Here is a 24,453-nt window from a genome sequence, read left to right as displayed (position 1 = left end):
GTAACCATTCGCAAGACTCCCTTGGGGGACTGCCCGTTGTCTCACACATACTGGGAGTGCCGAATGAAGTGTGTGCCTTGGCCTGGGTGCGTCTGAAAGGGCCGAACGCAGTGTGTGGCTTGGCCTGGGTGCATCTAAAAAGCACTCGGGCCGAAGAGCGTCGGTGTGGGTCATAAAAAAATTAAGAACAGAGAGAAACAATCATTCAAGACTCACACAATTCTAATTGTTAGACGGTCGCTGCTGGCCCTCAAGCGGGGGCACACACGACTGAGCGTGTCTGCGGGGACAATTACTGCAGCCTCTCATGCGCGCTGTTTCTGAACTACCACATTAAACCAAATTACACGCGCCTGCTAACATCCGCCAGGGCTGTAGCCGGGCTCAGGCGGCGGATCACTACACTAATTACATGCGCCTGCTAACATGAACCAGGGCTGCAGCTGGGCCTCAAGCGGGGGGACACGCGCCTGCTAACATCAACCAGGGCTTCAGCTGGGCCTCAAGCGGGGGAACACGCGAATGACCGTATCTGAATACACACATTACACACATTCTATTTTTATACCGGACAACGTCGGGACGGGCTGCTAGTTCATTAATATAGCGCGGTATCCAACATTCCTGATCTTAGTTTTACATTTGCCACTTTTTTCTACTGAGCTGGTGGACATTTTGCTTGAATTGTTCTTTAAAAGTTTCATGAACTTTATCATTAAAATTCAATTTAATGTAATGCCCAAACCGAAGTATTGCTCTCCAGAATATTCAACTTATATATGACAGGCAGCACTGGCTACAGGAGTCACTCAGTAGTTTTACTACTTGCACTTTTGAATAATTATGCTTCTTTTCACTTTTAAATTGCAGTTCGTGAGCATTCTGAAATGATGCATGTGGCGCTAAACATCTTGTAAAACAGCTCAGTGATTAGGACGCCCTGTGAAGAAACCTGCTGAGGTTTGAACCTGCAGGGCTGACTCATCCCTTTGTCCTTCCTATGTTGATAAAGAAGTACTGCAAAGTTATGCAAAGCCGTCTCTACGAATCAGCAAAATGTGAGGTAGTAATCTGGAAACACGTTATTTTTGTTACAAATGCAGCCCTAAATAGTAAAAGCTGCTTTCAGTAAGACCCACATTGCTTTTTACTGGACACCACAAAAAGCTCCCTGTACTATCGGACTATAGTGTCACTTTTATTATTCTAATTGATCCGTATGACCTATACTTCCTTTGTACTGCCCACTTCTTAGGTGTTGACCCTATGCCCCCACATGGCCTCCGATGCCACCCACCCGCGCTGCTTGGCTTCCCTTCTTGACCATACTATCCCTGCCCTCACCTTGGCCGCTCGTGCCATGCTCCCCAATCACAGCTCTTGGGTCCTACGCCTGGCCAGCTCCTGAACACGGCCCGCCTCTCTAACCCTCCCGGGCAGATTTTACAAGTGCAACTTGGTCCCAGCAGCAGAACCAGTTCATTAGCAGTAAGATAGGCAAGGCATGGACATAGAAAAATGGAGCTTCGAGTACAAGTGGCAGCTATCTTGGTATGGTAGGGAATCACTGCCTCTTATACTGCTTCTCACTTGTCAATCGGTTATTTGTTTACTGACTTACTATAATTGTAAACACATGCATAAAAATAAAAAGGTAATCAAGTGGTACTTAAAAAAAAATCAATAGAGATCAAGCCATACTTGAGACATGGACAACCGCGGTGCCTGGGGGCGGGAGGGCGCTGCCGGCGGCAGATGCCTAGTTGAGTGTGTGGTGTTGTCAATTTAAATTAAAAAAAACACCTTTGGGTGCTGAGTACACAACAGAAAGGAGCGAGTGCACTACAATAACGTTAAAAACATAGTGAAAGTAAAATAAAAGCCAGACCGAAGAAGAGTAGTCAGGCGGGTGATCTGCGGGTGAGGAGGAGGGAGTGGAACCCGCTGCGCTTCACCTTGTCCTGCTTCACTGCTTGTGCTGTCTCTGCCGCCCACCGTGAATTGGCCTGTGTTGCAAACATTAAAGTTGCTCCTTTTGCATGAAAGACGTTGTATGCTCCCCACAAAGCAAATGCCATTGTGGTAAAAGGCATAGCTTAGAGATAGCTGTCTTTATGGGGCATGTATTCTGGACAGGTCAGGCAAAATAGTGTGCGAATTCACCCAGCCAATCCCAGGAGAAAACAAGCATTTAAAAATGCAATAGGACTCGTATTTACGAGTGACCTATTGCATTGTAAACTAAAGTGTGGGCGTCCAAGAAGGCACAAACGGGAGTGGGGGTGGTGTTGGGCAGAGAAGTCACAGACTTCGGGAAGGAACGAAGGAGGCAGGGGAACAAAAGAGTTTTTAAAGTAAAGGGGCTGATAGCCATGGAAGGAAAAAAATGAAGACATGGCCGTCTGGAGGAGGGACTAATAAATCGAAAACAAATTAGAATGCAGCATTTACGATTTAAGCCAATGAAAAAGATGCGCAGAAAGTGGGCGGAGCGTCCCCCGCTATAGTGTATACTGCATACCTCGCAAAGCGTGGCAGCGCATGCGCTGCCTGCTAGGCGAGACCTAAAAAACAATTTAAAGGGGGACATTTTGTTAAAAGTTTTTGTTGAAGAGGAGTGGTTTCAAGGAATTCTCCCATTAGGCTTTCAGGCTAAGCTAGGGTTAAATCTTTATTTATGTGCACTGACTGACAAATGAGTAGGTATGAGGAGGACTGCAATTAACAATAAACCCGTACAACAAGGCATCCGTTTCCCTAGTGATTCTTGCTGTCAGGCCGCCAAACCCTGGAGGCAAAATGCAATTGTAAAAGTTATTTTGGCTTCGGACAGGACTAGCAGCGTCAGCGTTTCATGAACTTTCCTTGTGCTGATTGATGTTAAGCAGCTTCAAATCCCTAGACATACACATAGGTTTTGTCTTTTCCTCCTGCATTCAGTGTTTAATTTGTAAAATAGTAAGCGCAGGCTCCCAAAAGATTTTCTCAGAAACCCACAGCTGGTGTTGCCAAATGCCAGGGTTGCCAAGGCTTCGCATTCTTATTTTGATCTCAGGATTCTTTCTGCCACCACCATGCACACCCTTTATTTCACTGTTCCAGTTGGTTTTCCAATCCTGCTTAACTCTCTTGTCACCATTTTTCTGTCTTTCTCTTTCCCCTCATTTCCCCCTTTTATTTCTCTCTCTCTTTCTCTGGGTCAAAGTCTGATGAGTACAAATGAGTGTTAGTTCCCAAAATTGAATGCCGGTGGGCCCCATCGGCAATCACCAGCTCAAATTAAGCATGTTGAGTAATGTTTGCAAGTGTGCAATCCACCAGAAACACAGAGATGCACGTTTTGAATATTCCATTCTCTACTGATATAGTGCAGGCGATACAGCAGTTTGATCGTTGAGGTTTCACGCAAACAGATGCAACACAATTATGTTGATGTTTCTTAATTTATTGATGTTAAAGTAAATTGTTCAGTTATAGTGATTAAAGGTCTACATGAAAGGCATGCACTTTCATTGCTATTTCATCAATATTAATTCGCAGCTCTCCTGTATTAGAACATCATATCATGTTGAAGTAAAATTCTAAAAGTCCGTTTTATCTATGAACCATATAACTAAAGTCCTTGGCTGTTAATTTTCCTATTCATTCTTGTGAATAAAGACGGCTGTATACATAGAAATGAGTGATTCCTGTATAATAATATTTAGGAATCATGGATGCTGTTTATAAAATAATTTCTCCCTCCTGTCTGTAACTGCTTCTTCAATTCTTTTATCCCTTCACATTATTTTTCTCTTTACCCTAAAATTTCCCCTCCTTTGGACTTGTCTCTCCCCTCCCTTGCAACACTCAAAATGGCTTCTCAGCTTTATTGCGCCTACCCTCTCCTTCCAGTTCCCCAGTTCCCAGCTAAGAATGGAAAGGTGTCTCATCAAAGTAAACAATGGACAGCACCTGCAGCTTCCACCAACACTGCTGTTGGCAAAAAACAGGCTGAAGGAAAAATGATGCTAATCCGGAGTAGCGTGCTACTCCTCGAAAAACGCTTTTGATGCCTCATCAGGGGTACCAAGTGCTATATAAATGCAAACCCCTCCCTCTTCTATCCCTCCACAATCCTTTTCAACCCAAATAACAGACTCACATGTCCACTGCTCAAATTAGTTTTATATTTCCCTATACTAATTCACCACTAATCCTTTCTGGGTTCCGGAGTAGCGTGCTACTACACGAAAAGCGCTTCCGCGCCTCATCAATGGTAGTATGCGCCATATAAATGCAATCACAATTACATCTAGGTCAATATTGTGACATACGAATCACTCATATTCCAGGTGAGAACAATAGTCATGTATCCTGAGAAGTTTGACAGTCCACGAGCGAATCTCTTGGGTTCTGGGTGGAAACCCATGGGGCCACTTTCATGACTCACACGGGGTAAATTCATATCACCTGGGGCAACAATATATTCTCATGTTGACAACATCATGGTCATCCAAGAGCTCTTACTGCACAATCAACATATGGTTTTGACTGTTCCCCCGCCAAGACCTTACACATCAATTTCAACATATTACCTTTGCTGTGAGCCCCCTTTATGGCTTTTGAATGCTCCACAACATGTGCAAAGTACTTTTTTAGAAAATTGGGGGTATTGTACCCGTAGTTTTACAATATTATAGCAAGAGTACGTCGCACAATAACTCACGAACCACAACTTCTCAGTTTAGCAATAAAGGCCACTTTATTAAGACAGGTGCCATGTAAATTTCTCAAAACACATGTTGCCAATGTATGATAAGCAAATCCCCAACCTTATCTTAACCTATCTCTAAAAACCTAACCCCTAATGTTGACCCCCAGCAAACCCAGAAGAACTGACTCCTGTTGAGAAAATATTCCCCCTCATTCTCATTTCCTTTTCACGTGACTGTGTACCCCACCTCCCCCCTTTTGAGGATGGACAAACCCGCTCAAGGCTGCCCACCCCCCAGAATTCCGCCTACCAATACTAAAATGCCAAAAGAAAACCTGTCTTATCGTAGCACAAAAGTATGACACCTCTGGCAGTAGCCAAGGCGAGGGAATAATGAAACACTGGACAAAATTGTAACCTATGCAAAAAAGAGGGAAGGGTGGCTGGTACAAAATGAAAAACCTCTCCTCCCACCTCCCGAGGGCACAGTGATTTTCCCGCCCCGCCAGCCCTGCTAAATAACCTCCCCCGTGTGCCTGCTGCATCCCTAATTACTGTAATTCGCACCTGGTGGCCGCTCCATTGTGCGAATCAACCCAGGGGGAGACCGGCTCGCGCCCAGCTCCCCCTGGGTCCCCCCTCGCACAATAACTCATGAACCACAACTTCTCCGTTTAGCAATAAAGGCCACTTTATTAAGACAGGTGCCATGTAAATTTCTCAAAACACATTTTGCCAATGTATGATAAGCAGATCCCCCCAACCTTATCTTAACCTATCTCTAAAAACCTAACCCCTAATGTTGACCCCCAGCAAACCCAGAAGAACTGACTCCTGTTGAGAAAAAATTCCCCCTCATTCTTATTTCCTTTCCACGTGACTGTGTACCCCACCTCCCCCCTTTGGAGGATGGACAAACCCGCTCAAGGCTGCCCAACCCCCCCAGAAAAATTCCGCCATCCAGGAAAACCGAACAGAGTTTTCCTGCCCCACCAAATAGAAAATTACTACATTTCGGTAGAGCACTATATATCCTCGTGCCATATTTGTGCAATCAAATCCCTCAATCCAAGAAAATAGTATACCTGCCCCATTTGTGACAGTTGTACCCACATCCTCACGAAAAAGGTGCCCCTCAGTATTTTGTATGTTAGGGTGAGATAGCACCTTGACTCCAATGCCCCCACAGTAAAGTCTCATGGCTCTATTAAGCTTTCGTCTCACCTTTTCCCAAGCTGCATTATTCCTTCCACTGCTCCAGTGCAGCCGCGTGATGAATTCAGTCCAGATCACCGTGGTGCCATCCCAGGTAAACTTGGTGACTGCCAGGTCCAGTTTCATTTGTTTTATTAGAGCCAGGCCATATAAGTCAACGAGATCATTCTCACCAAGGTGGATGACAAGAAATTCCGGAGAGCTCCCTCCCCTCAAACACATCAGCGACAACATTGGAAACAAACCCCCTCAACGTAATGCCCCTTTCCCCTTCCATACCACCTCATGGCTAGCACTTGTAAGTCCAAATGATCTCCCACAAATCTGTTGCTCAGCGTAAACAGCAGCCCACTTCATGAAGGAGTGGCCTACTAACCAAGTTGTCTTTGTCAAACCTACAAGCCTCGGAATCTGACCTATGTGTAAAAACAAGCATTAACAAGGGAACAACTGAGGACTGAAGTTTATTTTCAACATATTTGTTGCAACATTTGGATTTCCATCTCCCAATCCTACGTATGTCTGATCAAGACCCACCCCAATCTTGCAGCCTCCGTTGCTGCTCCAATACGAAAGGAGTGTGTGACAAATCTTAGATGGTCCCCACCTAGGCTAATGAGCACCTTCCTTATCACAGACAACAACTGAGCTATGGAAATCTGACGCCCTTGAGCATGGCAACAAACACTTCCATGTGTAAAATCGCTGATGCTTTGAAAACCTCCCCTTCCCCGACTGTACAGCACGGTCCCACCCCACTTCTGTTCAAGAAACCACATTTTCCCCAGCCCAATTGATCAGTCTTGGAAGCCCTCAACCAGATTCTCAACCTGTGCTCCTCTATGAAAACTTCATCATTGCTAATGCCTACCCTATGGCGTAGACCTAGTAACTCAGATGCTCCGAATGCCCCAAAAACAAAGACAAAAAACATAACCTAAACTTAAAACACTTAAACTCATTGTAACAGCAAAAAGGCAGCTGTTACAGCATCTTTAGCAACAAATCAAATGTCTCTGGCTGACGCAACGGCTTGCTACCAGCCTGTTCCCTACTTAGACCCCTAAGGACCCTCTTCACTAAAAACCCCTCCCACCGGATCCCTCCCCCACCTCAACTGCCTGTAAAAAGAAAATCCCAGCCAACTTGCCAGAAATAGTTGTGTGGGAAAAACCTTTATCTATCAATTGTAACACAAAACCTAATAGAAACTTTTCATCAACCACCGTCCTCCCCTGTGCAGCACACATTGTACCATAGCTCAAGAACTCGGTCCAGGCTTGCTGATAGCTTCTTCTTGTAGAGGCCGCTACTGATTTCTCTACCAATTCGACAGTTCTCATTCCCCCCATGCCCAGACACACTCTGGGATCTGAGTCTTGTTGGGTTCTGCCCCAGGAGGCAGCCTGCGAAATTTCGCCCACTGAAAACAATACAGAGCATCCGCTATACAATTATTGACTCCTGGAATGTTTCTCGCTTTAAAAACCATGTTAAGCTGCAGACATTTATGCATAAAGGCATGTAACAACCTCAAAAACTCTCAAATCCTTGGCCTTTTCTATATTGATCAATTCAACCACTGCCATATTGTCCACGTTAAACAGTACTGGTCTATTCTGGAATTCCTCACCCCATACATGCAATGCCACAAGAAGAGGAAAGAACTCTAAAAAGGCGATATTACGACCCCGTTGTGCCCAATGCACTGGCCAACGTTCAGCGCACCAACTCCCCTCCCAGAATATACCAAAACCTTTCGCACCAGACGCATCCGAGTAAATCTGAATCTGCCAAATCATATCTTCATCCGCAAAAAACAAAGACATGCCATTAAAGTCCGTTATGAAAGTCAACCAAATGTACAGGTCAGCCCTAGTGGCTGCTGAAATACGCACTCTGTGGTGAGGGAGATAAGCTCCTGCCATGGACATCCCCAGTCTCCCACAGAATGTTCTCCCCGCCCTGACCACCCTGCACGCAAAGTTGAGGTAGCCCAACAATTTCTGCACCTTCCTGAGCTCAAGTTTACGCCCCTCAATCACAGATGACAAAATGCTGCAATCTCCTGCACTTTCTCCGCTGGCAAACTCGCCACCAACTCCATAGTGTCAATATCAATACCCCAGAAAGTCGTTTTTGTAATAGGACCTCCAGTCTTGTCCAGTTCCAAGGGCACACCAAGCTCCTGAGCCACAGTCTGAAAAATGTGCAAAGCCCATTGGCATTGTCCTGTGTTCTGAACACCAATGAACATGAAATCATCTAGATAGTGACAAATGAGTCATGACCACTAATGTAAGTAAAAACGCCATTGCAGAAAAATACTGAATGTTTCAAATCGTGCGCACCACACTTAACACCCTGGTTCAACGATGACCTTAAAAAATCCAAGAAACTCTGTTGTTCCCTTGATAAAGCCTGGAAAAAAGACCCAAACACTAGCACCAGAGACGCCTTCAAAAACGCCACCCGTAAACACCACCAACTTATCCGATCAGCCAAGAAATCCGCATTCAAAGACCGACTAGACAACAACGCCCACAACAGCAAGGAACTATTCAACATCGTCAAAGAGTTTACCAACCCCACTGCCAACTCCAACGACATCACTCCCTCTCAAATCCTTTGCGACTCCCTAGCTTCATTCTTCCACGACAAAATCGCCGACATCCACAACAGCTTCGACAACCAACCCGGAGACCAAACCACCCAACGTACCTCCGAACATAAACCCCCCTCGAACATCCTTTATGACTGGAACCCAATCTCCACTGAGGACACCATTCGCCTGATGAACTACATCCACTCAGGATCCCCCACAGACCCATGTCCCCACCACATCTTCAACAAAGCAGACTCCATCATCGCACCCCACCTCCGTGACGTCATCAACTGCTCCCTCAACTCCGCCACCTTCCCGGAAAGCTGGAAACACGCGGAACTCAGCGCCCTTCTGAAAAAACCCACATCAGACCCCACCGAACTCAAAAACTATCGCCCCATCTCGCTCCTCCCATTCCCGGCCAAAGTCATTGAGAAAGCCGTCAACAACCAACTCGCCGCCTTCCTCGAAACCAACAAATCCCTCGACTCCTCACAGTCCGGCTTCCGAGCCAAACACAGCACCGAAACCGCCCTCATCGCAGCAACAGACGACATTCAAACACTACTGGACAACGGAGACACAGTCGCCCTTATCCTCCTTGACCTCTCCGCAGCCTTCGACACAGTCTGTCATAGCACCCTTATACAACGCCTCAACAACATCGGAATTCAAGGAAAAGCACTGGACTGGATCACCTCGTTCCTTGACGGAAGAACTCAGAGAGTCCGCCTCCCACCGTTTAAATCAGAGGCCACCGAAGTCATCTGCGGCGTACCACAAGGATCTTCACTCAGTCCCACACTCTTCAACGTATACATGAGCCCCCTCGCGGCCATCGCACGCCAACACAACCTCAACATCATCTCCTACGCTGATGACACTCAACTGATCCTCTCACTCACCAAAGACCCCAACACCGCCAAAACTAACCTACATGAAGGGTTGCAAGAAGTAGCCGAATGGATGAATCACAGCCGTCTAAAACTGAACTCGGACAAGACAGAAGTCCTCATCTTAGGCACTTCCCCTTCCGCCTGGGACGACTCCTGGTGGCCAGCAGCCCTAGGAAAAGCACCCATCCCAACGGACCACGCACGGAACCTGGGCCACATTTCCGGATACCTGAAAGACCTCCACTGGCTCCCCGTCAATAAGAGGATAACGTTCCGCCTCCTCACCCACGCACACAAAGCCCTCTACGAACTTGGACCCGAATGCCTCAACACGCGACTATCTTTCTACACCCCCCCCCCGCCAGTTACGTTCTTCCAACCAAGCCCTCGCTACTGTTCCACGCATCAACAAAACCACCATGGGAGGCAGATCCTTCTCCTACCTAGTGGCTAAAACCTGGAATTCCATTCCCACTTACCTCCGACTCACTCAAAACCACCTAGCCTTCAGAAAACAGCTTAAAACCTGGATATTCGACAAGTAACTCTCCACCCTTCCTCAAGCGCCTTGAGACCCTCTGGGTATGTAGTGCGCTATATAAATTTACTGACTTGACTTGACTAACACCCCATTGGAAGAACTTCATCAACATAGAATTCCCCCTGGAAATGCAGGAGAGACAATCAAATTGTGCATTGGACAATGAACAAAAGGTCCATCAACTCTGCCTGCATCTACCTCTGACCGCAACTTCTGTTGTACAACCTTTGGAATCTCTTTAGCGGACTACAAATTGTCAGACCACCTGCACTGACGGGGCCCCTGGTCGCCTATTTTAAAACCATCTTTGAAGACCCAGAATAACCAGGATGCTGCGTCAGTGTCCGGATTATCTCCCAACCATTGTGCTAATATTGCCGACTTAATTAGTGTATGAGCCCTTTGAATCAAAGCGGAAAGCCTGACCTCTTCCCCTCTGCCCCCATCCTTGATCACCAAATCGCTGACCTGCGAAACACTGAGTAAAGGGATGTTTGCCCCCACATTGTGAACGCTCATGCTTGTATCTGTAAAATTGCCTATTGCAAAACCCCCCCGGTTGAAATTCCAACAGGCTCCCAAGACGGGTGTGTGACCCCTGCCACCAAACCCCGCCCCAGACTGGGCGGGACGCAACTGAAAGGGCCAATAAGATACTGGCAAGCCACTTGCAGTATGAGTGGTAAAAGGCGGCTGAGAAGACGCCATCCATTGTAGCCACAACTCTCCACACCCCACCAGGGTCTATCATGAAAAATGCTCATGCAGGCTCTAAACTCCTCATCATATGACAACCAAGCATAACCACCAAAATAACTGAGCTTTCCTTATGATATCTATGTACTGGAACATCGCTACAGCTCTATCCTGATGTTTCTCACAATGTATGCTAGCATATATAAGAAAGGCAGATGTCCAGTTCTCAATTGTTTTAGGGACCCTAGGTCTCCTTGCCAATTCCCACTCCTCCTCCTTTGAGCCCTCTTAGGTCTGAATATCCCAATGTAACAGCTTAAAAACATCGACAAAAATCATGAGGCCAAATTCTGCTCTTGGTTTTCTCAGATAGATGAGAACCTAATGGCATACCAAATCCCCCTGTAAGGCAATTTTTTGTGAATATTCTTATCCTCCTTCTCCACGTCCGTGTCCTTCTTACCCTATGTCTTGCCTTCCGTAACCTCTGTAGCAGATTCAAAACCTTCCTGTACCTTCTCCTGAAAATTACCAAGTTGTCCAGACCTAGAAATTTCCTTGCCCAAAACCTTCTCCCCCCGACTCCAATAGACCGCTGCACTCTGAGGACGCCCCCCTTTTTGCCACACCCACCACCAACCTTCCTTACCTTTCGGCAACTGAGACGCTCTCTTGTGGAAGTCCAGAGGATCATCCATTTGTTGACTGACATTGGTAGAGCCCCGTACAATTGCTCGGTCCGCACTTGACTTCTGCAAAAGACTAAGAACACTGTTTTGCCCCAAGACACCCCCTTATCCCCCACAAGCTTCAAAACTTCTCCCCGTTTTCCCCACAAACCCCATCTGTCAATTCCCCTTCTTCGAGTTCGACATTTTCCCCATCAAAAACGAATACACCACCAAGTCCCCCACAACTTTGCCCCACTTCCCCCCGGAATTTCCCCATCACCAACACCCCCACCGTAAAACTTCCAATGAATATTTGCATTAGTGTTTGGCATAGCTGCAAGAGAGGGAAAATCCGCTCCAGATTTCCCTCCCGTAGAAACCCCCTTGACTGAGCCGCTGCGTGCTCCATCGTTGCCGTTCTTTTGCCAGCCGATTGCCCTGAGGACGAAACTGGCACTCCGTTTGTCAAGTCGATCTGACCTGGCTGTTCCTTCCCGCAGGAGGTACCCTGCCTTCCCACTAACCTACCACCGCTCTCCCCTCTGACCATGCCCCCACTACCTACCCATACCCATTGACCTCCCCCATAGTCCTCTGTGACCCCCTGGGTTGGCCCACCCCATCACACTCCCTGCTGACCCATCAAACTGGCAGGATGGCCAACTTCCCTGTGACCTGTCCTGAGCCAACATGCTTTACAAAATAGGCACCTGCACCCACCACTTGCTGGGGCAATAAAGTCAACTGCCCTGCCTCCTCCTTCTCCAAAAGTCCAGGCCGCTGCCAAATCTCCCCCCCCCCCACCCGGGGCTTGCCCTGCTACAAAACCACCCTGATCTGGGCATGCAAAAACCATTATTAAAAACGCCCAGGGGGCCCGCAGGCAAAACCTCGCTAACACAGACTAGGGGAATTCATAGGGAAACTGTGAGGCAGGGCTCCATAAATAAGCATGCCCTTTAATGTTTACCCATTTCGTGCTTCCTAGCAATTGAGGACTGGCCCGTGGGGAAACGAGGGCTGCGGGCGCTGCCTTGCATTTGTTTGTCTTCCGAGCTGCTGCCACTGTGATCTTTGCCCTCTTGTTCACTAGCGCAAAGCGTCCCAGCGTGCCTCCCCGCAGCCTCCCAGCCCTTCCCACACAATGCCGCCCCCTCCTCCAGCCCATCACAGCGCTCCGCCCGTTATTCCGACCGCCAGCATCAGCACATACCTGGGCGGCAGAAGGGGCTGCCGCATGTGCCTCCTCTTGCTCTTCCCGGCCGGACTCTGCCTGCTCCATGACCGGCGGCAGCGCCGCCACACCCTCCACCGGCAGCGGAGACAAACAGTCAACCAAACCACCGCGTCACTGACGCCCCGCGGTGCCTTCCTCCTGTCGTGACCTGACAAGTAGGGACTGAGGACACTAGGAACCTGTGGGACATGAGGGAGGTGACCAGGTCACCAGACACCACATCCGGTCAGGGGACAGATTGACCAGGACGGGCAGAGGGGACGGACGTGTATGTAACCCGGAGCAGAGATAAGCAAATAAAGAATACTTGAGAAACTGACCTGTGTGCGAAGCGTTGTGTTTGTTCGGCGCCCACCAGCGAGACACGACAACTGGCGACGAAGGCGGCGACATCGACATGCGTGAATTTGTACACCTCGGCGGAAAGGATCGTCTCCAGGGGACCGGTGACAAGGATCTCGGCGTGCCTAGAAGGAGAAATCGGCCAGAAAACGGAGCGCAGGGACGCGGGAGCCCACCCCGGCCGCTGCGAGGAAAGACTGCCTGCCCCTGTAAGCGCTGTGCAAGAAAGCGCGAAGTTAAAGATTTGCCGCGAGCTCTCTCGAGAGTCTCGGCGGCCATCTTAGAGTCAGGCGAGAGGGCCAATCAGCGAGCGAAAAAGGCTCGGCGGCCATTTCGGAGTCAGGCAGCACTTCTATTGGCTGCAAAGTCCCGCGAGACCAACGGCGGCCATCTTGAAACCAGGCAAATAAGCCAATCAGAAGTGAGATTGGCTTGGCGGCCATTTTAAGGCCAGGACAATCGATCTGCCCAGGAAAGTGCCGATTTTCAAGGCAGAAGTGCACAACAAGCACAGGCAAAGATAGGAATGACACAAAAGGACAGATAAAGGGCATCAAAGAAAGAAACAAAGAAAAATAAAGGCAACAGAACAAAGGAAAAAAAGGAGTAAATAAAGGGGCACAAATGAAAGAGAATTAAGGGCATATACAAGGAGAAGACAAAAGGAGAACAAGGAAAGAGACAAAAGAAAAGAGAATAGAGACAAAAGAAAAGCGAATAAAGGCAAAAGGATCAGGAAAGCCTAGAAAAGGCTAAAATAAAGTATAATAAAAGAAGAAGAAGAAGAAGAAGAAAAAGGGAAATAAAAGAGACAAAAGAGAAAAGAAGAAAAAGGTGAACAAAAAGAAGAAAGAGCAGATAAAGGGTAGAAGGCAAGAATGGCAGATCCAAAGCCCAGCGCACAATACAGGAGACCACTGCCGTTCAACTTATCGGAGCCACAAACAGGAATAAGGTGGGAGAAGTGGATCAGACGGTTTGAAAGATATATGGAAGCGACAGATGTAACAGACGGAAAGAGACTAGGGTTACTGCTGAACTTAGCAGGGGATGACGTCGAAGAACTTCTGGTGACACTGCCTACCGAAGAAACAAAGACATATGAAAAATTTTAAAAATGCCTAACAGCCAAATTCGACCCACAACGAAACATTGACTTCGAACGATATACATTTACTATTGCGTGTCAACAAGTCGACGAAATGCTAGATGACTTCGCGACAAGGCTGAGGAAACTGGTGACACATTGTGAGTTAGATAAATTCGATAACGAACAAGCAATAAGGCTACGGATCATAGAAGGCTGTCGCGACACGGGATTCAGGGCAAGAATACTCAAGGAACCGACCTCATTGGAGAACATCCTGTCACTAGCGAGAGCAGAGGCGAGAGCAACAGAACATGCCAAGGAAATGGAAAGAGGGAAGAACGTTGAAATCGAACACGCACACCTCATGACAAACAAATATCGCACAGGCCGGTGGAAGAATGACTGGAGGGAACAGAAAGAGAGGAGACAGCATGAGGATACATGCTAGAGGTGCGGAATGGAGTTTCCACACAGAGGCCCGTGCCCAGCGTTTGGCCAGACGTGCAGAAGGTGTAATGCAGAGGACGCAAACAGCCTCCCTAACCTCTTTATTGCCACCATTAAGATTGACACTAGCGCCGGGTGAGTGACACAACGAAGCCTAGACCCAACAAAATGAAAAACCTCTCCTCCCGCCTCCTGGGGGCACAGTGATTTTCCCGCCCCACCAGCCCTGCTAAATAACCTCCCTCGATTGCCTGCTGCTTCCCTAATTACTGTAATTCGCACCTGTGGCCACTCCATTGTGCGAATCAACCCAGGGGGAGACCGGCTCGTGCCCAGCTCCCCCTGGGTCCCCCCATGAACCATTTCTGCACATCAGTATGACCACGTGTTGAATAATGAGATTAAAATGCATCACGAGTAAGGAACAGGAAGACATTTCCACATCTTGGCAGTCATCAATCTGCCAGTCTGATTAAATGTATGTATTTCTTTATGTTAAAGAATTATTTCTCACTGTCCATTGCAAAGCAGCACTCATGACTTATAAAGAGACCTCGGTGATGTCTGTTCTATTTTCTTTGTAGATTAAATATTTTGGATAGTGTGTTATAGTCCTTTGAAAAACGTTTTTATACTTTTATTGTAAATATGCGCAAAATATTGTCAGCCTTGTTCTTCCCCGTGCTCTCTTCTTGACAATAATTAATTAATGACAATTAATTAGCACAGGTTTTGCCAAGGTGTGTTCTTAGTCAGACACAATTCTCATATTTCCAATAGAAAGCCTTTCGCCGGCTTCACAATCTAGCCATATGCTTTAAATCCTGAGACCAATCAATGTATGATAGAAATGTAATGTAATCCCTACTAATTAAGCAGGGCACTGCATATAAGATCGAATTTGCAAAAAACATTAATATCTGCTTGAAGCAGCTTAAGTATTATACATTTCGATTTCAGTGTAGTCTGTACTTTTATCACCGTGATTGATTCACACATCTTAAAGTTAATTAGTACAGTCCAATCATAAATTGATTCCTAACTCATTAAGGAACCTGCATCTTTTAGTTTGCCTTTCTTGTTGCATGCAGCTCATTTTGCAGCTGGCCCGGCTTGTCTGATTCCAAAGTCTCATTAAATAAACTAAGGGGTTAGCCACAAAAATCTACTCCCAAAGCTTTTCACGGGGAACTCTTGCTGTATTAATCTGATTACACACTAGATGTGACTATAGTGAGTATAGTATAGTGAGTATAGTATAGTTAGTACAGTAAAGGAAGTGGCTTGTAAGGTACGCCATTAAAATGAGGCCACACCTAAGGAATTCGTAGATCAATGAGTGATTGCTAAAAACCAAGGATTACTTTACTGGTAAAGACTCAACTTCTGCAGACCGGAAGTCTGCATTGGAAGTTTCTGATGGTAATTGATTAATGCAGATGTCATCAGCAGCTATGGTAAAAATGAATTTCTATCAATAGCCCACAAGCACCAATTGTTTTCTAACTTCCGGAATACATTTCTGGATTCGTATGATTTATTATCTGAAATTATTCCACTTTAAACTTCAAAAGGTTATGCAAGGTAACCTACTCCCTCCTTCTTTGCTCTGCTGGTGGTGTGTAATTCATAGTTTTCTAAATTAGTATTATTTCCTCCGCAAAAAGTGTAAAGTGTAATTCGGGTATCCCCTTTGTGTTAGGCTAAGCAGAGGAGTTCTATTACGGAACGTGTCTAGTGGTGCTGGTATTTAGGAGATCTCATTTTCCAGCTTTCTTCAGTATACATTTATATACAGCAACCACTCCTCTGCCCTGTGAGGACAGCCAAGTCTTGCCCTGCCCTAACCTGGATCGGGCTCCGTACAAAGAATAAAATGATAGGAGTTGTGATAGAAGCCCTGTAACGGCAAGGATGGGCATACTGCCTATGTGTATTCAGTGACGTGTTTACAAGTCATTATCCACACACATCACCTGCAGTAACAAGTTTTTATGTTCTGGCTTGACAGTGAAGCTATCACCAGACAATTATTTAGGAGGGGCTTTGACTCCTCCCATATGTTTGGAGCCAGGAGTCCGTTTGATTGAGCAGACGTTGTTTGCTTCCAAAAAAAGTGGTTGCCCTTCACACAGCTGTGATCATTTTGCTTATTTATCAAGCTGTCTTTAAACTTTCTTGGGCACACGCATGCCAATGAAATGCTAATAAAGTTTCTCAGATAACTAGATCATTAACAGTGCTCGTCTATCATGTTTTTGGCAGCAGCCAGATGATTGGATGGCCACCTTTAACCAATATGGAAGTATAGGTCTGACTTGACAGTGCAACTGTCATCCGACCTTTTAACCTGCACCAATATTATTCTACAGCTCGTTGCTTCCTCAGAAATACATATTAATTTACATGGTATTTACTAATAATGCTTCACGTTACCATACAACAAGCCAGACCTATCGGCATAACCAATGCTGGTTCTTTTTTCAATTTTTGACCAGTGCCTCTCCAGTCCCAGGCCTCAATAATTAATACTGCTGGTCGTATGAATAAAATTGCTGCCCAGTCCACTACCCCAGCATTAGTGGCAAAGTGTTTTAATTTACTGTTATTGTTTGACTCCCAAGTAAAGCAAACATGAAATTTTAAATATTATCCTTTATGGGGCAGGATTTTTTTATCAGGAGAAAAAAAAACCTCTGTGTTCACTTTCCGGCTTTCTGATGAACCTGTGACCTGCCGGCTAGGCACAGATCTCCGCAACTGAGTAGCATCCCACTGAGCTTTCTTACAGGTATCAAGACTGCAAAGGCCAGTTCCTCTTTAGGTCTCATACATTTTATTCTCATCAATGTGTGATAGTCCTACACCTTTCCTCTCCCTCCCCAGTGCTCATATTTTCAGTCTTAGCAGTAGTTGAAGTAGGCTTCTCCTGCAGTGTTGGTGTATGGTGCCCTTTTAAGAAAAGAGTCAGTTCATGGCACTTGATTATTTATTTGACACATTTATCAAACTTATTGAAATATTCAATGAATGCCCCTTCAGAACGTCAGAACATCTAATCTATTTATGTGAAAATTAGGCTATAAAGTAAGTATTGGGCACTGTTTTGTTTAAAGTTTTTTTCAGGAGGAGGACCCCCCAAATGCAGCTCTGAGGAAAAGTTGGTCTGACTTGGTCCTGGTTGAGCAGAGCATTTAGGCCCGCAACTTTAAAAGTTCAGCAGCTGTCGCTAGCTGTAGGTGGGTCTCTTGTTAACAGAAGCCCTGTGGACAGCACTCTAGGTGCGGGGGCGGCCCCGTTGGTGGAAGTGCGCTGCCCCGTTGGTGGAAGTGGGCCGCTTCCGCCGTGACTGTGGGTGGTGCACACTGAAGCCAAGAATCCGGTTCTGACAAAATTAAACACTGGCATGCTCAAGCGCTATTTACATACTTTGCAATGGATGGTCTCATATTTTTGTAGCTTTGATACTGAAGTCTACTCCTTTCTCTCTTTAATATAACTTATGATAATAGCCTAGCCTTTTTTCTAACTCCCATTTTGTTTAACATGTAGGTCAGTGTCAATTGCTAATGCCAAAGTATTTTATTATTAGCCACTTTTCGTCATTTGTGTGCAACTATCTTTGCACATTACTCCTTTGCCCTGTTCGTCCCAAAGTGATGAATAGGAATAATGTTATTTTCCCACAGCGTTTGACCTTCAGCAGACAATTGATACGGTCAGGGAAACCCCTAGACGTCATTTTGGGCTCTTGAAATTCTGGAAGCCAGAAAATGATTCAAACTATATTTACATATTTTTTGCAGGTACTTTTTCTTTGTTTTTATACGATTATCACACCAGATATTGTGATTTTTTCACAGTAATTCTTTTCCATACCCTCTTTTCCATACCATTAGCCTGTTTTGAGCCTAAGAGCTCAAAACAGCAACAATCTGATCCATTCTTCAATCTCTTTTGAAGATAGCCACACGTTAGAATTTTAGTACTCAATATATGACAAAGATTAGAACAATAATAATAAAATCCTTAAAAACAAAATTAATAAAACAGGAACTTTACTTCCAAAATGTTGCCAGGATCAATATTTTAATATTCCAATCTATAACTGCAAACATTGATGCTCATCGGTTGCGTACTATCATTCCTTAAAGTGCCTGTTTAATAGAAAGCTGGAGGTAACTGTGGTTAAATCTCTCATTGCTAAAGGCGAAGTGCAGTCTTCTAAATCCAAAATACATGATTACACTTTTTATTTTACCAAATTTGCCTCGTGTTTTTTTCTTCAGTGGTTGCATTGTGTGCTGTCAAGGCAATCCAATTGCACTTAGCTCATCAAGTGATGTCCCTGAGTTCATTTGTCTGTGATCACACTTGTAGTTCTTGGATACACTAGTTCAACTTGGCCAATTACAAATGGCTTCTACCAGTTGTCCGTCGACAAGAATGACGTGGAACAAAGTGTGCATACCCTACAAGTGCACTCCTTTACGTACACTTATGTGTCTTATGTGTTTTTGTGAATCAGCCCAAAGTAGCCAACTCCCCACTTGTAAAAGTACAAAAAAGTACACGATTTTTGTAAAAACTTAATATAACTGAACTTTTCCATTTTAGTTGTTTTGGGGGCAATACACAAAGGCATGTAAGAGTACACGAAAGAGTACTACAGAAGTACTACTTTACATACTGCAAAATACCTTTCAAAATAGCCCCCAATATGTTTATTTCAGATTTGGGGAAATCACTAAAACACAATTCCCAAGGCATATATAATTAGATTCAAATCAGGTAACCTACATTCAAATGTAAAGAACTTACAAAGCGCTTCAAATAGCCTGTAGCCTACAGTGGCAGGCTTCACATTAACATGGGAGCAGGCCTTCAATGGCTGGTATATCGGAGCTACCGCGGGCTATAAGGCTATTAGAACATTCAGCCGCCAGAGGGCCGAACGTCCTAATTTTAAAAACAAAAGCATCAGAGCTCGATGGAGTTCAAATCCCCGAAGCTCCGATGCCTTTGATTCACAGCTGTTGTGGTGATTGTTCAACATCTAACAGCTATGACGGGTGTTAGCTGTTGAACATTCAAAACAAGCGCTTTGAAAAGGGGCTGCCGCTGGTTCTCACTAGCTTGGCTAAACTGCTGTTTTTCGTTCCGCTGAGCCAGGGAGACCCCAGGAGCTGAATAGCATTACCCATCTCTCCCTCCCTCTGAGGCTCCAGTGACTCTGAGCTAGGGAGGATGGAGGGGGAAGGCTCTGGTGTGCCCAACAGCACAGCTTTCCACTGTCCACTCTGTGCATTTTGGAAAGGCAGGGGAAAGAGAAAGTCGGAGGCTGTTTATACGTACAGTGACATGTTGAGAGCATAACAGTTTATATAGGCTGCTGCTGCTCGATTGTCTTCAATGGAGCTCACAACATTCCAATGTTCTTATATTTATTACAAGGATCCTCTTTGCCAATTGATTGCTGTTACGTATATTACAGAAAAAACAATCAAGCATTTACTAACCTTCAAAGTACAACTCTGTAGTATTTTCATGAACATAGAAATTCGCTCAAAACTACTTGCAAAATATACAGGGGAAGTGTAAAAAAAGCCAAAAAGCTCTTGATGTTAAGGATATAAAGTCACAATAATGCATTTAGATGAGCTTCACAGTGATTTTAAGAGGCTACTCACTTCATGTTTGTTTCAGCGTCACCATTTTGTAGATCTGAATCATCGAGCCCACACAGGAATGGCAGATCACATTTTATCTTTGTCACCCATTTTATGCAATAAAGTGAATGAAGGATTAATGATGTGAAAAGAGCTTAAAATGTGCCCATGTCAATAAAAAGCTGGTGTCACTGATGGAGTAGGTGAAAGAGAAAAATAACAAGCAAGGTCAGGAAGGTGCTAAGAGGGGAGCGACAAAAGACTATTTGTGTGTCTTGTCCTAGAGTTGGGGAACACAGCGGGAAAAGAGAGAGGAAGACAGTTTCAGCCAGATTCATCAAAGACCTGTTTTGCGAGTCTTTAGCGATTCATAAGGAATCGCTATTAAGGACTTGCAAAACGGGATTCATGTAGGAATTGCAAATATTATTGCGATTCCTACATGTTCCTTCTTTGCGATTAGCAAATTGCTAATCGCAAATAAGGATGTGATTTCAAGGGTGCAGGGGTGTACAAAGGACACCCTGTAGCACCCCTGAAATGTGAATTTACACTGATGTTGTGCACACACATGTCCAAAGCACATGTGTGTGTGTAACATGCAACTTAGAAAAATGCATTTAAATGCATTTTTCTAAGTTTTCGCTATTTACCACGAGGTTTGACTTCGTGGTAAATAGCGGTCCTAAATTGCGAATTCGCCAATGTTTCATGAATAGCATTTAAGGAATCTCTAATAGAGATTCCTTAAATGCTAATCCTCGCAAATTTGCGAATTCTTTATTAGCGATTTTTGCATTTGGGATGATGAATCCCAAATGCAAAAATTGCACTTGCAAAGGGCCAGATTCTCAGAATCTGGGCCTTTTGCGAGCGCATTTCCCTTGATGAATCTGGCTGATAGGCCCTATTTGCGATCCGGTAAGCTTTGACCAAATTGTAAATTGGGTTCGCGAACCGCTATTAGGAAGGGGCGTGCCAAGGCCGTCCCTTCCTAATAACGAGTTGCAGGGGCATGCATGAATGATTTGCGACCAGAAGGCGGTTGCGAAACATTCATACTTTACCGACTCTGTGAAGGGTGTGGCGACTCATTCACAAATGGGAAGGGGAACCCAAGAGACCCCTTCCCCTTTGTGAATGTGGGTGCCAACATTTTTTAATAAAAGGAAACTTTTCGTTGTTATTTTTTAAATGCATCCCGTTTTCCTTTACAGAAAACTGGATTCATTTCTAAATAAAAAACTGCTTTATTTAAAAAGCAGTACAAAAGGGGGTGGTGATGGACGGAGCATCCGAACCAATCAAACACTCACACCCAGTCAAAAGATCTGGGTTTATTTAAAAAGCAGTCACAGACATGGTGGTCTGCTGACCCCAGCAGACCACCATCCCTCTGAGTGCTAGCCATTCCCAATGGGTTGCAAATTGCAACTTGCCTATGAACATTGATGAGGCAGATCCCTTGTGACCCATTGGGAATAGCAAACAGTGTGAAACACACTGTTGTACATAGCTGTTTGCCATTGCCTAATAGCGAATCACAAAAATGAGTTATCAGCAAATTGCAAATGGAAGTCTCTGTACAGCTGGCCCTAGGTAATGACGAAGAGACATACTGGCTGCATTGCAGGAAGAAAGACTCGCCACAAGCCCAATTTTTTTGACTCAAAGACTGGGCTGATAAGTGATTATGTCTCCAAGATGCAATCAAAGACCAAATTATGTTACAAATCTGCTTGGAGCAATTTCCAGAAGCTTTGCCCAGCTCGAAACAAATCTGACTATAATAGCATAATGATTTGACTATTTCACAAGCCATTGAGATGCTTTGTCCAGCTCGAAACAAAGGTGACTATAATAGCATAATGATTTGACTATTTCACAAGCCATTGAGATGCTTTGTCCATCTCGAAACAAAGGTGACTATAATAGCATAATGATTTGACTATTTCACAAGCCATTGAGATGCTTTGTTCATCTCGAAACAAAGGTGACTATAATAGCATAATGATTTGACTATTTCACCAGCCATTGAGATGGCCACAACATATTCCACGGCTCAGGGGCCCATGAGCCCATGTGAAGGGCTAAAAAACAGCAAAAGTATCAACTTTCTCATTAAAGAACCTTTAATCTAGGTTATGTTCCTCAATTGGTCCCTTAAGCCCTAAACATTTTTATGACTCACAGAAATCATACTGTTTTGTCTGTGGAGAATGGGACTACATAGCTCGCTTTTGTTCCCAAACGAAAGAAGAGCATATGGAAGTTGGATGGACCCAACTACCCATATACTGGACTCCGAGCCCTATGATGGCCTTCTATTTCCCCGCACAGATGAAAGGGTAGGAAGGAGAAGAATTATCGGACTTAAGATATAGGCATACTTTCATTCATCCAAATCAGGTAGACCCCAACAGATCCTTCCTTGCAGAAGCGAACATTTAAAATGAGTCCATTTGGATCAGAGGGATTATCCTTTGGTCAAGATTGCACTACAAACACCAATGGGCAAAGCGTCTAGCTTTCAGTGTTTTTGCAAATCGTTCATTAGGTGCGAAATTGTCAAAGGCCCATGATGCCTGCAATTTACACTTTGTTTGCCGCAATATAAGAAAGAGTCTCCTTTGGTGTGGTTTTTCTTTTCATGAGAATGCTTGGCACTGTGCATTTTCAAGAAAAAGAAATCAGACACCAGTAAAGAAAAAAAAACACAAACGTCACGCAGAGAATGTTTACTTTTGTCCTCTCATCAGTGTCTGTCATATTAAAATAACATCACTGCAGTCATGGTGGCTGCCCATGTGTGTGTCCTGCCTCCGCCTCTTAGTGAGATTCCTGACATATTCTGCAGAGTGCTAGCACAGGCCTCAGCTCTTCTGGATACGGCAGCGTCTGGCTTGGAGTCAGGTTCTTGGGCAATGACAGTAGGCAGCACAAAGCCAAGGCCTGAGGCTCTGGGTCAGGCAGGTTCAGCATGCCTCAGCCTTTCTCGTACCGGTCTAGGAGGTATTGCTTGTCACTGCTGACAGGGACAGACTGGCCTTTAGGGCAATTTGGCAGAAGAGCCAGTCTGACAAAGTCAGTATGGGCCAGTTTCTGGCTATTTGTGGGCCTGTTTTACACTGCTTATGATGGTGTTTTTCCTGTTGATTTAACTTTTATACAACATTGCCTGCAGCAAGCGCAAATGCAGGTAGTCTCCTGTTGGAGCCGGGATTCTTGTATGTCAGAGGCCGATTACGATGCCGGTGAAACCACTGCCATCTGATGTAGGTAGCGACCCCCTGAGCACAGCCGAGGACCCCAGCCAACTGAGTGAGGGATCTACAAGATAGGACAGTTTGTAGTAGCCAGTGACCACAAGTTTACATCATGGTGACATTTTTATTCTTGTATCAATATTTCATCCTTCATATCAAATACAGATGCATCGAAAACGAATAATTAAATCTCTTGTCGTTTGAAACGTGTCTTATTTCATAATTGCCAGTTTGCTCACACTCGCATTATTATGTTTTTTTCTTAATGTCAGCCATCTATGCAACCATCTTGCACCCAATGTATACCTACTTCACTATTTCTATGAACTTATCTTTATATTGTAGATCGTTTTTGAATATGGTTGATCTTATTTATAACATGTCCCGTTCACCTTCATCTGTTTTCTTCACCATATTTTTTTCCAGATCTGATTTCACCACCTCATAATGGCGCTTTTTCTCTTGCCGTGCATCCTCACCCTATCACAGTCCTTTTCACATTGGATTTTACCATTACAAAATGGCGCTCATTTTCTTGTTGTGTATCCACAATCTATCACAGTCCCCTCTCTTTGGGCATTCTCCCTTGATCTTTACACTCTCTGAACTCCGCGTTTGAACACTCAGGTTCACAGAGTCTGCTCGTTATTTTATTTAATTTAAGACACATGGTCCATCATGATCTTATTTGCCTATCTCTACTCATATTTCTCGGTTTATCGCAACACACGTTGCACTTGGGACGACTTTTTAGCAACTTTCCAATCTTGGATCTTTTTCCTCTGTACAGCCTAGAACTATGTTACTTTATTTGTTCACAATCTGCTTGTTACCATTGGCGTTCATTGGATTTTATACCGTCAATATCTAAGATATATGGTCCATCACGGATTGCGGGTTCAATTCTTCATTGTGATTTTTTAGGAGTGGTCTCCTCATGTTTTCTTTGCCATGTTTATTTTGCAGACATTCTCCCCTGACGAACGGCCATGTTGATGCCCGAAATGCATCGGGAGACACATTTCAAACAAGAGATTTAATTATTCATTTTCGATGCATCTGTATTTGATATGAAGGATGAA

Source organism: Lissotriton helveticus, chromosome 2_1 (genome assembly GCF_964261635.1).
Source record: "Lissotriton helveticus chromosome 2_1, aLisHel1.1, whole genome shotgun sequence".
In the NCBI taxonomy this organism is placed as follows: Eukaryota; Metazoa; Chordata; class Amphibia; order Caudata; family Salamandridae; genus Lissotriton; species Lissotriton helveticus.
The sequence above is the reverse complement of the archived record's forward strand: the minus strand, read 5'-3'. Positions refer to the sequence as shown.